This window comes from Oncorhynchus clarkii, chromosome 10 (assembly GCF_045791955.1).
Source record: "Oncorhynchus clarkii lewisi isolate Uvic-CL-2024 chromosome 10, UVic_Ocla_1.0, whole genome shotgun sequence".
Classification (NCBI taxonomy): Eukaryota; Metazoa; Chordata; class Actinopteri; order Salmoniformes; family Salmonidae; genus Oncorhynchus; species Oncorhynchus clarkii.
This window is the reverse complement of record NC_092156.1, coordinates 69,153,826-69,165,446: the sequence shown is the minus strand read 5'-3', so window position 1 is coordinate 69,165,446 and position 11,621 is coordinate 69,153,826. Positions and strand designations below refer to the sequence as shown.

Here is an 11,621-nt window from a genome sequence, read left to right as displayed (position 1 = left end):
GTTTCCTGGAATCTCAACGTCAATCACATGAGGAGAAGGTTGTGAAGTGTGAATGAGCTGGTGGCTCAGGCTCTCGCCTGTTAAGTGTGTGATTGTGGGTTGGATTCCAGGCAGAGCGTGTGGTTGTGTTGGCAGCTGATGGGGTTTAATGCCTGGGGTTTCCGCTCCTGTGAACAGCAGTGGCTATGCAGGGAAACCTCTGGAAAAAGTAGACCCTTTGATTTTAATTAGTGCTTTTTGCCTATTTAAAACACAAAGGTCTACTTCTCCTGCAGGTGTTTCCCTCCACAACCACTGCTGCTTACTGTTCTGGAACCACAGTCCTGACTTACACTGTGGCAGAGTCCTCAGTGGTGAACTACCTGTCTTCCAGAGCACTGGGTTTAAACCTACAGCCCTGTGCTAATGAGGTGAGATCCACAACCACTGCTGCTTACTGTTCTGGAACCACAGTCCTGACTTACACTGTGGCAGAGTCCTCAGTGGTGAACTACCTGTCTTCCAGAGCACTGGGTTCAAACCTACAGCCCTGTGCTACTGAGGTGAGATCCACAACCACTGCTGCTTACTGTTCTGGAACCACAGTCCTGACTTACACTGTGACAGAGTCCTCAGTGGTGAACTACCTGTCTTCCAGAGCACTGGGTTCAAACCTACAGCCCTGTGCTACTGAGGTGAGATCCACAACCACTGCTGCTTACTGTTCTGGAACCACAGTCCTGACTTACACTGTGACAGAGTCCTCAGTGGTGAAGTACCCGTCTTCCAGAGCACTGGGTTCAAACCTACAGCCCTGTGCTAATGGGGTGAGATCCCACAGACTCCTTCACACTCATTACACTTCTCTTTGTAGTTTAGACATCGACATTCAGCTGCTAAAGGACAAGAGATGGGATTTGAACCCATAACTTATTATTTATAAAGCATTTACTCCACAGAGCTACCAATACCTCCACCCACAGAGCTACCAATACCTCCACCCACAAAGCTACCAATACCTCCACCCACAGAGCTACCAATACCTCCACCCACAGAGCTACCAATACCTCCACCCACAGAGCTACCAATACCTCCACTCACAGAGCTACCAATACCTCCACCCACAAAGCTACCAATACCTCCACCCACAGCGCTACCAATACCTCCACCCACAAAGCTACCAATACCTCCACCCACAAAGCTACCAATACCTCCACCCACAAAGCTACCAATACCTCCACCCACAAAGCTACCAATACCTCCACCCACAGAGCTACCAATACCTCCACCCACAAAGCTACCAATACCTCCACCCACAGAGCTACCAATACCTCCACCCACAAAGCTACCAATACCTCCACCCACAAAGCTACCAATACCTCCACCCACAAAGCTACCAATACCTCCACCCACAAAGCTACCAATACCTCCACCCACAGAGCTACCAATACCTCCACCCACAGAGCTACCAATACCTCCACCCACAAAGCTACCAATACCTCCACCCACAGAGCTACCAATACCTCCACCCACAGAGCTACCAATACCTAGTCCCACAGAGCTACCAATACCTCCACCCACAGAGCTACCAATACCTCCACCCACAGAGCTACCAATACCTCCACCCACAAAGCTACCAATACCTCCACCCACAGAGCTACCAATACCTCCACCCACAAAGCTACCAATACCTCCACCCACAAAGCTACCAATACCTCCACCCACAAAGCTACCAATACCTCCACCCACAAAGCTACCAATACCTCCACATTCATGGCCATTTTGTTTTTAATTTGAACATTGATGTAAGTGTCCACTAAAGTGTAACCTTAAAGTCATGGATGGATGGAAGGCAGGGACTCAGGCCAGGAGCCACCAAGTCCAACACACGTATTCACCTTCTCTTCTGAATTTTGGCATAAACATTTGTGGAAATAACCAGTAAAGCAGAAGAGATGGGATATGAAGCAAACATCTCTTAGAAGAGCAGCAGGGATTTAATGCCCTTTCTTTTCAAATCTGCACGTGTATTTGACAGTGACATTTCAAAATGGCAGAACACAAACAAAAGCACATGCATCTAGATGAGAACCCACAACCTCTGAAACAGTTGCTTTAACCATTGAGCCACCAGCAGCTGCATGTCAGCCAAAACATGTTTTTTTTAATCTCAGGGAAGGGTAAGTAGTTCAATTTTGAATCATCAGAATGACAGAACTCAGATTTGATCTGAGCCACAAACGTATCTAACATTCCAATGTTCTCTTTACGTTTTTATAATTGTAAAAAATATCTAATGGGGGATTGAACCACCAACTTCAGAATAATTAAACAAGTTCATTTATCCACGAGCCCCACGCCTCCACCTTGCGTCTGTCACTTGCATTGAGAAGTGTTGAAACACAGACAAATACATTACCTCTGAAAAACACAAGAGATATTAGAATGTAGAATTGTGCTATACTAAAATACAGCAATTGGGGTTTATTACAGGAAACCAAGAGCACAAAACAGCACACTTGTTTTAGATCTCTACCATAGAGATAGATCGAGGACTCATCTTTATATCTGTTCCATTATAGCGTCTGTGACAACATGGGCAGCGCCATTGAGGCTACAACCCATAGGAAAACCCACCCAGTTGACTACTTTAAAATGGCGGAACCATGGTGAAATCCCTCTGACGCAGCTCATGCTGTCACAGATGCTGTAATGGTACAGATAAAGATGCTAAAACTGCCTTTTGGCCACATGCTCCTAATACAACAGGTGTAGAACTTAGTGTGAAATGCTTACTTACGAGCCCTTTAACCAACAATGCAGAGTATCAAAACAGTAGGCAAGACAAAGGAAAACGAGTAACACAATAAAATAATAACGGGTCTATAAACATGGTGTGTGTGTGTGTGTGTGTGTGTGTGTGTGTGTGGTTAGAGTTGATTCTGTGTACATCGAGCCTGTGCAAGAAAGTCCGTCCAAAGAATTATCATTTAATAAGGGGGTCAATGCAAATAGTCCAGGTAGCAATTTGATCAACTTTTCAGCAGTCTTATGACTTGGGGGCAGGAGTGTTATGGAGATTTTTTGGTCGCAGACTTGGTGGTACTGCTTGCCGTGCGGTAGCAGAGAAAACAGTCTCAGGGTCCTTAGCTTAGTGATCAAATAAAATCAAAGTTTATTTGTCACGTGCGCTGAACGTTGCACACCGTGAATACAACACGTGTAGACCTTACAGTGAAATACTTACTTACAGGATCTAACCAATAGTGCATAAAAGGTGTGAGGTGAACAATAGGTAAGTAAAGAAATAAAACAACAGTAAAAAGACTGGCTATATACAGTAGTGAGGCTATATACAGTAGCAAGGCTATAAAAGTAGAGGCTACATACAGACACCGGATAGTCAGGCTGAATGAGGTAGTATGTACATGTAGATATGGTTAAAGTGACTATGCATATAGGCTGAACAGAGAGTAGCAGTAACATAAAAGAGAGGTTGGGGGGGGCACACAATACAAATAGTCTGGGTAGCCATTTGTTTACCAGTTCAGGAGTCTTATGGCTTGGGGGCAAAAACTGTAACGCTTGCTGTGTGGTAGCAGAGAAAACAGTCTATGACTTGGGTGACTGGAGTCTGACAATTTTTTGGGGCTTTCCTCTAACACCGCCTATTATATAGGTCCTGGATGGCAGGAAGCTTGGCCCCAGTGATGTACTGGGCCATATGCACTACCATCTGTAGTGCTCTCGATGGTGCAGCTGTAGACAGTTTAACATGGTGTTCTTGGTCACAGGGACTATGGTGGTCTACTTGAAACATGTAGGTATTACAGACTGGGTCAGGGAGAGGTTTAAAGTGTCAGTGAATGCCCTTGCCAGCTGGTCAGTGCATGCTCTGAGTATGCACCCTGGAGAGTGGGAATATTTAAAGGGCAGTGTTCCCCAACCCCTCCCCGTTTTTCAACTGGTCGTTCAGAACATCACCATTTCAGTTGAATCTACTCTGAGATACATTTGAAGAAGAGATCAAGCGTCTTAGAGTAGGAATACAGATTTAGGATCAGGTTTACGATTTAGATCGCAACAAATAAGATTACATGGACAGAGGGGACCTGATCCTAAATCTTGGTACATATGGGCATATGTATACGTGAACCTGCACCACCTCCACCAAGAGAAGTCTCTGTTGCCTGGGGAAATATCTGTTTTTGTTCAGCAGTTGTTATTACCAAAACTCCCACAAGATGGCACCAAAGACACATGCCATGCTTATTTCTACCTAATATCCACAGCTTGTTTAATTATAAGCATTGTGGACGACCAAGTCCAATATGGTAAAAACCAGGACCTGTAGGTAACAGAATAACATGACGAGTGAATAGATATTCAACCTAATACGCAATGAAGCATCTGAAAAATCACTGGTTGAGATAGGAAAGAACCAAGTCAACAACGTCAGTACAGAGTACAGTGGTAGCATGTGTTACACCGAGAGATGGATTAGAAATCACCATGTCATTAGTCTGTATATTTGCTATACACAGGGAATACAGAATGAACCAATGAGATATTCATAATGTCACATTTCTGAAAAAGGGGCTGAGACTGGTCAACAGACAATAGCAATAACAAATATCACCATCAATAAGCATCAAATTAACAAATATCACCATCAATAAGCGTTAAGCTTTAGGAAGCCTATTATAATCAATATCTTTATCATTAATATGTTTATTATAATCAATATCTTTATCATTAATATGTTTATTATAATCAATAGCTTTATCATTAATATGTTAATTATAATCAATACCTTCATCATGAATATGTTTATTATAATCAATACCTTCATCATGAATATGTTTATTATAATCAATACCTTCATCATGAATATGTTTATTATAATCAATACCTTCATCATGAATATGTTTATTATAATCAATATCTTTATCATTAATATGTTTATTATAATCAATATCTTTATCATTAATATGTTTATTATAATCAATACCTTCATCATGAATATGTTTAGACCCAGCCAAACTATAATAATGTAAAAAGATAACTATTTGACACATTGGAAAGAATCAACCAAAAAACAAAGCAAATTGGGATGCTATCTGGCCCTAAACAGAGAGTACACAGTGGCAGAATACCTGACCACTGTGACTGGCCCTAAACAGAGAGTACACAGTGGCAGAATACCTGACCACTGTGACTGACCCTAAACAGAGAGTACCCAGTGGCAGAATACCTGACCCCTGTGACTGGCTCTAAACAGAGAGTACCCAGTGGCAGAATACCTGACCCCTGTGACTGGCTCTAAACAGAGAGTACCCAGTGGCAGAATACCTGACCCCTGTGACTGACCCTAAATTAAGAAAATTCTTGACTATGTACAGACTCAGTGAGCCTAGCCTTGCTATTGAGAGATGCCGCCATAGGCAGTCCTGGCTCTCGAGAGAAGACAGGCTATGTGCACACTGCCCACAAAGAATTAGAAACATTTGAGTGCAATGTTTACAGTACATTTTATTTTATTTTTTTATTGGGTAGACCAGCTTTAATATTGTGGATAGATTGTGGCTTCCATCAATGTAATTGTCTCCATAATTTCCAATCCCACATATATTTTTAGGGTAGATGTATATAAAATCTATATATTTTCCTTTATTATTTTCCCCTAATCCTACCACTCCTCCCCCCTTGTAAACATTGTTTTTTAATGATGTTGTCTTTTGTTTCTTGCTTTGGCAATATAAACCCATTTCCCATGCCAATAAAAACCCATTGGGGGAGAGAGATCTTTGTGTACAGACTACATGCAATGCAACTGTACATACCGAGCTATTGTTTGTTAAATCGCTCTTTCACAAATCCAATTTGGTTCCTCGGTACATCCTACATCATTCCATGTATATACATGGTCACAATATCTATAATTCATCTCAGTACAGTCCTCCTCCCCATTAGGACCTGAATTATCAGGCTGTTTCTCCGCCCAGTACCTAGAGGGTTAACAACACAGAGAACTAGACAGACACTGGTTAACATAATTCTAAGTCATACCAATGCAGATCTATTTAAAATGGTTACAGTCTTATGGACAGATTATTATCTCTCACCATGTGGTCAGTGGTGTACCGTCCACCCATTTCCAGGTCCCCGTTGTCACTCTTTCATTCAGACCCATCCAGGAAAATGTCCTTAATGCAATGAGGAATTTCTGTTAGGTGAAAGATAATGATGTTGTCAATTGCATGTAAGTATTTATTTACCTGATTCATCTCTCTCTTCATCTCTCTCTCTCTCTCTCTCTCTCACCTGTTCCTCTCTACTATTTATGATCACCAGGTGTGCTCCTCTCTCCAGACCTTCCTGTTCAGCGTACTCCCAGGGTTTCTTTTCAGCCGAGAGGTAGTAACAGCTGCTGGAGCCAAACTACTTCCATCCTTCAGGACACATTTTCTCTGTTTGAGAAGACAAACAGAGAAGGAAATAACACTTAAATACAGCAAACCTGTTTCAGTTTCTAAAGGCTGTGTGTTGCCGTGCCCGCGTGTTGCCGTGCCTGCGTGTGTTGCCGTGCCCGCGTGTTGCCGTGCCTGCGTGTGTTGCCGTGCCGCGTGTTGCCGTGCCTGCGTGTGTTGCCGTGCCCCCGTGTTGCCGTGCCTGCGTGTGTTGCCGTGCCCGCGTGTTGCCGTGCCTGCGTGTGTTGCCGTGCCCGCGTGTTGCCGTGCCTGCATGTGTTGCTGTGCCCGCGTGTTGCCGTGCCTGCGTGTGTTGCCGTGCCTGCGTGTGTTGCCGTGCCCGCGTGTTGCCGTGCCTGCGTGTGTTGCCGTGGCATCCAGAGTTCATGTGATCCTAAGTAGAAAAACTGGCTTAGTTGCCAGAATCTTGCAACATTCCTTTAAACAAATGTTAACACTGAAATTGAACTATTGGTTCACTGCACACAGTGTCCAAGTGCACACTAGATTCGCACACTTCAGGAGAAGGAAGGGTATAGAATCGACACTGAACAAAAATATAAACTCAACCTGTAAGGTGTTGGTCCCATGTTTCATGAGCTCAAATAAAATATCCCAGAAATGTTCCACACGCACAACAAGCTTATTTCTCTCCAATTTTGTGCATACATTTGTTTACATCCCTGTTAGTGAGCGTTTCTCCTTTGCCAAGATAATCCATCGACCTGATAGATGTGGCATATCAAGAAGCTGATTAAACAGCATGATCATTACACAGGTGCACCTTGTGCTGGGGACAATAAAAGGTTGCTCTAAAATGTGCAGTTTTGTCACAACACAATGCCACAGATGTCTCAAGTTTTGAGGGAATGGGCAGTTGGCATGCTAACTGCAGGAATTTCCACCAGAGCCGTTGCTAGATCATTTAATGTTAATTTCTCTACCATAAGCCGCCTACAACGTTGTTTTAGAGAATTTGGCAGTATGTCCAACCATCCTCACAACCGCAAACCACGTGTATGGTGTTGTGTGGACGAACGGTTTGCTGATGTCAAAACAGAGTGCCCCATGGCGGTGGTGGGGTTATGGTATGGGCAGGCATAAGCTACGGACAACGAACACAATTGCATTTTATCGATGGCAATTTGAATGCACAAAAATACTGTGATGAGATCCTGAGGCCCATTGTGAGGCCCTTTAAAAAAAAATGCACATCTGTATTCCAGTCATGTGAAATCCTTAGATTAGGGCCTAATGCATTTATTTCAATTGACTGATTTCCTGATATGAACAAAGTCAGTAAAATATTTTTGTTCAGTATAGATACAGTCCTGGTGACTGACTTGGCAACTTACCACACCCAGAGAGCCCCTTCTCCAGCGTCACCTTCTCATTGATCAGAAGACTGACCCTGTCTCTCAACATGTCCCTGTTTAGTCAGGGCATTGTAACACTCCTGTAACTGGTTTTGGTTTGTTTTCTCTAACTGGTCTCTCTCACTCTGTAACTGGTCTCTCTCACTCTGTAACTGGTCTCTCTCACTCAGTAACTGGTCTCTCTCACTCTGTAACTGGTCTCTCTCACTCTGTAACTGGTCTCTCTCACACTTTAACTGGTCTCTCTCACTCTGTAACTGGTCTCTCTCACTCTGTAACTGGTCTCTCTCACTCTGTAACTGGTCTCTCTCACTCTGTAACTGGTCTCTCTCACTCTGTAACTGGTCTCTCTCACTATGTAACTGGTCTCTCTCACTATGTAACTGGTCTCTCACACTCTGTAACTGGTCTCTCTCACTCTGTAACTGGTCTCTCTCCCTCTCTAGCTGGTTTCTGTTCTTCCGGCACTGGTCTCTCTCTGTACCCAGGCCAATGATACCACTACTGGTGTTTGGATGGTCTCTGTCATGCGCCAGGCCAGTGGTGTTATTACAGGCCTGTATCTGGTCTCTCTCTTTATCAGAGCAGGCAGAAAGAAAGAAAAGAGATGTTCTGGGAATGGGTCCTAAATGGCACCCTATTTGTTATATAGTGCACTAGTCCTTTGTGCCTTGGTCAAAAGTAGTGCACTACAAAGGGGATATGGGCTCTGGTCAAAAAGAATGCACTACAAATGAAATAGGGTCCAAAATGGCATCCTTTTGATCAGAACCCTATGGACCCTGGCCAACAGTAGTGCACTAGTAGAGTATAATTTGGGATACTTGTAGAACACACAGCATCCCAAAGCTCACAGCAACCATCCTATAGAGTGTTCTCCCTGAATCCTCAGGTCCTGAGGAGATACACACTGATGTGAGAACACACACGTACCCATACACACAGACACATGCATAAACACGCATACACACACATGCATACACTCACACATCATAGCAAGCATGCACATACACACACACATACCCCCCCCCCCCCTCATACACACACACACACAAACTCACACACACACTTGAGGGTATGACATAATCAGCAACAAGAGGACTGTTTCTCACAGCTGCTTTAGAGGAAGTTACTGTATCAGTATAACATGTTACAATCATTAAAGGGGAAGTTACTGTATCAGTATACCATGTTACAATCATTAAAGGGGAAGTTACTGTATCAGTATAACATGTTACAATCATTAAAGGGGAAGTTACTGTATCAGTATACCATGTTACAATCATTAAAGGGGAAGTTACTGTATCAGTATAACATGTTTGTCACGAATGTTGTTGTAAGGATTGTCTGACCAAAGTGCAGCGTGGTATGGGTTCAACATATTTATTTAGTGAACCGGCACAAAAAAAAAAGATAAAGCACTAACGAAACGTGAAGCTATGGCGTGCTCACAGGCAACTAACCAAAAACAAGATCCCATTAAAAACCCAGTGGGAAAAGGCTGCCTAAATATGATCCCCAATCAGAGACAATGATAGACAGCTGCCTCTGATTGGGAACCATACCAGGCCAACATAGTAAAAGAAAAACTAGAATACCCACCCTAGTCACACCCGACCTAACCAAATTAGAGAATAAAAGGCTCTCTAATGTCAGGGCGTGACAATGTTACAATCATTAAAGAGGAAGTTACTGTATAACATGTTACAATCATTAAAGAGGAAGATACTGTATAACATGTTACAATCATTAAAGAGGAAGTTACTGTATAACATGTTACAATCATTAAAGAGGAAGTTACTGTATCAGTATAACATGTTACAATCATTAAAGAGGAAGTTACTGTATGAGTATAACATGTTACAGTCATTAAAGAGGAAGTTACTGTATCAGTATACCATGTTACAATCATTAAAGGGGCAATCTGCAGTTTCTACATTAATATTTGCATATATAACCCCATAGATTCTTGAAGATTATAACATAGAAATGCCTCATGAGGTTGGTTTAACAGTCATACAAAACATATGCATTTTTACTCCATTGTAACACTGTATAGCCTCAACATGGTTAAAACAACAATTTTGATCTTCTGGATGGTCAGTCCTTGCTAGGACTAATGCGGTGACCATATTACCGCCACACCTGCGGTCACATGATGGCAGTCAAATTCCATGTGACCGTTTAGTCATGGTAATTAGGCTTCTCCAAGCTCTGATGCTGCTGATTGTCATTAGTAGCCTACCAAACCTGCTAACTGCCTGCTACTCAGCACTCTATTGTCCCTTAATGCAAATGTAATCAAAACTCAAATTATAGACTTGAGAGCCCATGAGCTCATGCTGAGCAACATTTCTATAGGCTATGTGTGTGAGAAAACAGAGTTTAGAGGGCCTTTCTGAAAAAGAAGAGGATCCCATCAGCTTTCTATAGGTTAGGCCTACTATGTTTATTTATTTCTCAACGTTCCTAATATTAAGCACATTGCTTCGCTTTACAACAGGAGTATAACCTACCTGGCTGGTATGAAAATGAACACTACCCCATATCCCTGTTCCAAGACAGGTGCATGATAATGATCCATCCTATATCAAAACTATTTTCACACATATATTATTTAGTATATGTAAAGATAACATTCAATTAAGAAAAGTGTGATGGGTGACAGTATTAACCTATCAATTGTGAATGACTAATTATCACTTGTGTATGATTGTATTATCACTTGTGAATGATGTATTATCACTTGTGAATGATGTATTATCACTTGTGAATGATGTATTATCACTTGTGAATGATGTATTATCACTTGTGAATGATGTATTATCACTTGTGAATGACGTATTATCACTTGTGAATGATGTATTATCACTTGTGAATGATGTATTATCACTTGTGAATGATGTATTATCACTTGTGAATGATGTATTATCACTTGTGAATGATGTATTATCACTTGTGAATGTTTTCTTGCAGTAATGTAAGAAACAGTGCATACTTTTTTCTGTGACTATTTTATATCATAGTCACAGGCCCACAGGCCTGTATGTTTTAATAAGGATTGTATCAGAACTAAAGTGGCCAAATAACTTCTTAAAATTAGGCTAATTAATCTGCATTATAACTGTATAGAGCAATGTTCCCTCTAAACTGCGTGTTGGTGCAGGTGCACAGCTCCCTGGGACTGCAGCGCAGAGGAAATATCAGCACGTGCACTTTATAGAGTTTTCCTCATTAGTGAACACTATCAGCGTTCCCTTTACTGTGGGTAATGTGATCTAATCAACGATTATTAGCCACTTTCAATGCAACATACCGACACAAAACAAACTATGCAAGAACTTAGTATGCAAAACTAACTGCACAAGAGATTTTGTTGTAGGCAGAACGCATCAGAGTAGGATTCTACTGCAATGACAGGCACAACTCAGGCCCATACTCTATCTACACAGACTGGTGCGCCATAACCAATCAGAGCTGCAGTAGTTATGCAAATAGACCATTGCCATACATGGATCAGTGCCATTCCCTTTGAACTGGACTGTTTTTACAGCGTGAGCAGACGTGAGTAGATGTGCTTGTTTTGAGATCAAAGTGAGAGCTGCATGTAGCCACATGCATATCTGTTCCTATCCTTTGCCAGTTAGTGAGTTATTATCCCAGATATAGATCATTTGCAGTCCTCAATGGGGGACTGATTTCTTCCTACAAGAGCACAAAACGTGTACATTTCTAGACATCTTTGAAAAGAGAGTCAGGTAAAGAGCTTTTTTTGTCCTAAAGGGGCAGTGTTGTA

At 42.2% G+C, this 11,621-nt stretch overlaps 1 pseudogene; it reads right to left on the bottom strand.

Moving 5' to 3' along the window:
* Nucleotides 1-6,511: 6,511 nt before the first annotated feature.
* Nucleotides 6,512-10,001, bottom strand: LOC139419321 (leucine zipper protein 4-like; annotated as a pseudogene).
* Nucleotides 10,002-11,621: the final 1,620 nt, after the last annotated feature.